This window comes from Coenobita brevimanus, chromosome 26 (genome assembly GCF_032717465.1).
Source record: "Coenobita brevimanus isolate Jiangsu-jjx chromosome 26, ASM3271746v2, whole genome shotgun sequence".
NCBI lineage: Eukaryota > Metazoa > Arthropoda > Malacostraca > Decapoda > Coenobitidae > Coenobita > Coenobita brevimanus.
This window is the reverse complement of record NC_136979.1, coordinates 15,444,443-15,448,830: the sequence shown is the minus strand read 5'-3', so window position 1 is coordinate 15,448,830 and position 4,388 is coordinate 15,444,443. Positions and strand designations below refer to the sequence as shown.

The following is a 4,388-nucleotide window of genomic DNA, read 5'->3' as shown; positions in this document are numbered from 1 at the left end:
GGATAGACCGGTCCTGCAGTGGACACTCAAACGGCTGGTGAGATGAAAGATGAGATGATATATATATATATATATATATATATATATATATATATATATATATATATATATATATATATATATATGATTCAAACTAATTCCTTTGAAGATTACGTGTCTAGTACTTCATTTTTTTTTCCAGCAACAGACTTCATGACTGTGCTATTAGAATAAGTGTATATATAAAATTAACCGTCTATCATAAGAAGCATATAAAATACAACTTCAGTATATATTATATTGCATCCCTTCTCTGCTTCATAAAAGAAACACTTCGTTCATCCCTTTTTCACTTCATTTCAATTTATTTTTATCTTTGTTACTTTATAGGTCATTTGTTCAGTTCAACCTTTTTTTCCTTACTCTCGTGTGATTTTGCAATATTTTCAAAGGTACTGATAGCTTCTACGTCGTTGAACTTAAAGCAGCTTCCTTTTAACATATCTGGCTTGTAGGGACCCCTCCCCCCCAAAAAAAAAAGTGCTTTGTGCTGACAATTTGAATGTCCTTTTGAAATGGGTATATCCAGGTTAACTGCTGGATCTGAGGAGATGTTTTTCTTTCGCAAAAAGTCTACTTCGACAGAGGACACGGCTTCATGTTCATCGTTTTGAGAATACCTTTGTAAGTTCACCCCAGTAGTAAGTGCTGCCTGCTACCGAGTAGAACACAGCATAATACTTGCCAACTGTACCATCATCTATCCATGGCAACTCATATATCTTCTGTCGGTCATCAGCATCAGAACTACTACCACCATCATCCAGGTCTGGAAGTGGGTGAGGGCTATATGGGGAATCAGAACTTGATGATTCTCGACGATTTGTTTGTGTCGGCCTTGTTTTCCTTTGAGACATAAGTTTGTCAGTTTCTTCACCTGTTATCACGAGTGCTTTCATGTTAACACGACGACGTTTTTGTGGTGCTTCACTTCGGGGCCTTCCTCGGCTTGCGATTATAGCTTCCAGGGTATTTTCTTGGTCTGCTGTTTGGAGAGAGATGTTTTACTTCATTCGATCTGTAGCTTTCTTTTTTTTTTATTTTTTTTTTCCCTTATCCAGCTGATCCAAAGGCAGTGCATGTAGTATATCAATTAATTACTGGCCTGTGTAACGCGAGAGCACTGGGTTGCTGTTACACCACTTGTTTGCTGACAGTGGTGTGATGAGCCTGAGCATGGAGCTGGTGGTTTTGAGTGTGGGGTCAGAGTACTTGTGCAGGGGGTAGCTGGTTGTGATACTGCAGTAGCAAGATCCATCGGTTCACTGTTTGGACTTGCCACTGGAGAAATTGAACTAGCTGAAGTACAAAGCCTACTTTCTGTGCTGCCTTGGTTCGTGCCAGGAGCCTCCTGCTCAGGTTGATCAGTTGGGAATTCCAGCACTGGATCACCTTCGTCACTTCTTGGGGATCCTCTCTTTATGCATTCTTTGTAAGTCTTGAGCTTCAGAGGATTCAAGCGAATGACTTTGTATTTTGTCTTGTCACAGGGATAGACACCTGTAGCTTCAAACCCTGTCTTTACATTGTGTGGAGAAAGGCCTTCCTCTCAAACTGAGGTCACCATATTAGCAAAGCCACATTTTCTCACTGGTTCCCGGGCACCAGTCCTATAAACATGATCATTTAAAGCCTGTTCATAGTACTGCTTTAGAGGAGCAAAACAAGTGACATCCAGTGGTTGGAGAACATCCGTGCAGTGTGCTGGCCGCTTCAGGATTCAGATGTTTTCTATTCTGGCCAGTTCAATTGTAGTTATTGAATGGTGGCTGATGCGGCCGTCAAGTATCAAAAGGAGAGGACGGGTTTCTCTGGTATTCTCAACAAAACTTTTGAAGAAATCCTCAAAAATATGTGTAGTTATCCAGCCATTGTCAGATACAGCATACTGCCTACCAGGTGGAGCATTTGTTCCCTTCCAGATGTCTTGCATGTGTTTTCCTTTAAGTATTATCACTGGTGGGAGAACATTACCATCTGCTGAACACATTGCCAAAACTATTGTGTTTTCTTTATTTGCACCACAAACGACTATTATAGTCTTCTTTCCAGCTGGTCCAATGGCTCTACACCTTGAAGGGTCATGAGGAAACCCTGTTTCATCTAAATTCCTGATACGTTCTGGTCTGTCCTTAATGCCAAGATTGTCTGTTTCCTTTTGAAGAACTTCATGAAACCCATAAATCACAAACTGATCTGAAGTGACATTTTTTTCGTGCCACTTGCATGGTACCACTTTTCTTTAGTGCAGGCTTGTGTCGCTTCATAAATCCTGCTGCCCAATCGTATCCACGTCGGTCATTAGTAATTGGTGTCGAAATATCATTTGCAAGAATGTAGACATGGATTATCTCTTGAAATTCAGTCATCGTTGGTCCAAATCCCATCTCGTCCATTCTCAACTGGTCATCCTTTTTTGTCTTCAGTTTCGCAGTGAGTGCAGTCTTTCAATTCCCGTGTGTTTCTTAGTTTTTTGAAAGATAGCGTTGCAGATTTCCTTTGTTCCATCGTATTTTGGATCACACACACACACACACACACACACACACACACACACACACACACACACACACACACACACGCACGCACGCACGCACGCACACGCACACACACACACACGCGCACACACACACACACACACACACACACACACACACACACACACACACACACACACACACACACACATTTCTTGGCAACATAAAATAATCAGAGAAGGAAATAATCTTCACGCACAATGCAATCACGTAATTGTTATTTATTATCTCTTTTCCGGAGTATTCTTATAAGTAAATGATGTATATAAGAACCTTTTGTTGATGTTTCTCGTTCAGTCGGTTTGCACCATTTTCCTTCAAGACCACTCATACCCTCCTTCCCATCCTTTTTTCTCCTTCCTGTTTTCCTCCTCACCGCTCCTTTCCTCTTTGCATCTCTCCCATCTCCTTCCCACTCGTTTTCTCCTGTACTTTCCTCCCCCCCCCCCGTTTCTTCTCTATTCTGCCGTTCCCTGCCTCTCCTTTCTTTCGCATATCATCTCTTCTCCCTCCTACCTACTCTTTGCTTCCTTCTCTTCTCCGCGTCCTTCCCATTTCTTCCAGATCTTCCTGTTTCATCTCCCAACCTTATTCCCTTTTTTCTCCATCTTCTTTTACACTTCTCCCTTCTCCTTCATTCCTAGCAGCCATTATCACCCTTTTCACTTATCCTCCCCAGCATTACCAGTCCGATAGCCTCTCGCTGTTTTATTTTTCATCACTATCACTTTTCTCTTCCTTTATGGTAACTTCTAAGTTCGTTTCTTATATTCATTTCCTTCTGACCCTTTCACTTCTTCCCTTCCTCTTACTTCCCTCTCCCTCTACCTCCTTCCTTCCTGTTTTTGCAACAAGTTCTTTTTTTTTGTTTTCTTTATTACTACGTCTTATGTCCCCATCCCTTCCTCTTGGCAGCATGTTCTTCCCTGAAGCACAAATATATATATATATATATATATATATATATATATATATATATATATATATATATATATGCTTTTACTTTTCTAATTGCCCTCATTATCTATCCCTTAAACTTACGCTGCTTTGTTTCTTTCCGTCCCACTAACGTTTCTTTATCCTACTGATATATCTTCCTTTGTTTCTTCTTAGATTAGTGTACATGATAAAGACACCAGTAGTAGAAGGAAAGTGAAGGAGGACAGGGAAGGGTCAGCCGATGTGAAAATCTGAGGGAGAGATATGCAGCTACGTATATGGCCTGGAGGCTCTGTAGCTTTGAAAGAATACGAGGGAGTGTGATTAGAGAGTGTTCTTATGCAAGACAATGAGTATGAAGAAATAAAGCGATAACCTGAGTTGTTCCTGTTTCCTTGATTGTGGTAAGCGAGGTGTATGTGTGAAGAACACGGTGGCTTTAGGGAGGGACAGAAGATGTACTGATAAAATGCGTTTCAGTATATGGGGTAGAGGGCAGATTACTCTAAGATATTTAGATTATGCATGATAGACCAGAGGTATCTACGAGAGTGGATGGTGCATCGAGTGAGAGGATCATCTTAATTTTTTCATTTAAGACGGAGCTGCGTCATATCGCCATTGCTGTTAATCTACACGAATATAATAATGAGAGGTAAAACACGTGGTAAAGAAATCGTTCTAAAAAGGAAGAAGTGTCCGAACATCTGCACTGCTGTTTCCAAATGTTGCACTGCGAAAACATAAATATAAAGTGGGAGTTACAGAGTCTAACAAAGAATTTAGTTGTACAAACATGTGCAAGTGGGGTGGGGAAAAGTATGATAGTGTGAGGGATTAAAGTGGAAGAATGTAAACAAATGATTGTGACGT

The 4,388-nt window shown here is 40.7% G+C and overlaps 1 pseudogene; it reads right to left on the bottom strand.

The window, feature by feature from the left end:
• Positions 1-1,132: 1,132 nt before the first annotated feature.
• On the bottom strand, positions 1,133-2,435 carry LOC145393980 (uncharacterized; annotated as a pseudogene).
• Positions 2,436-4,388: the final 1,953 nt, after the last annotated feature.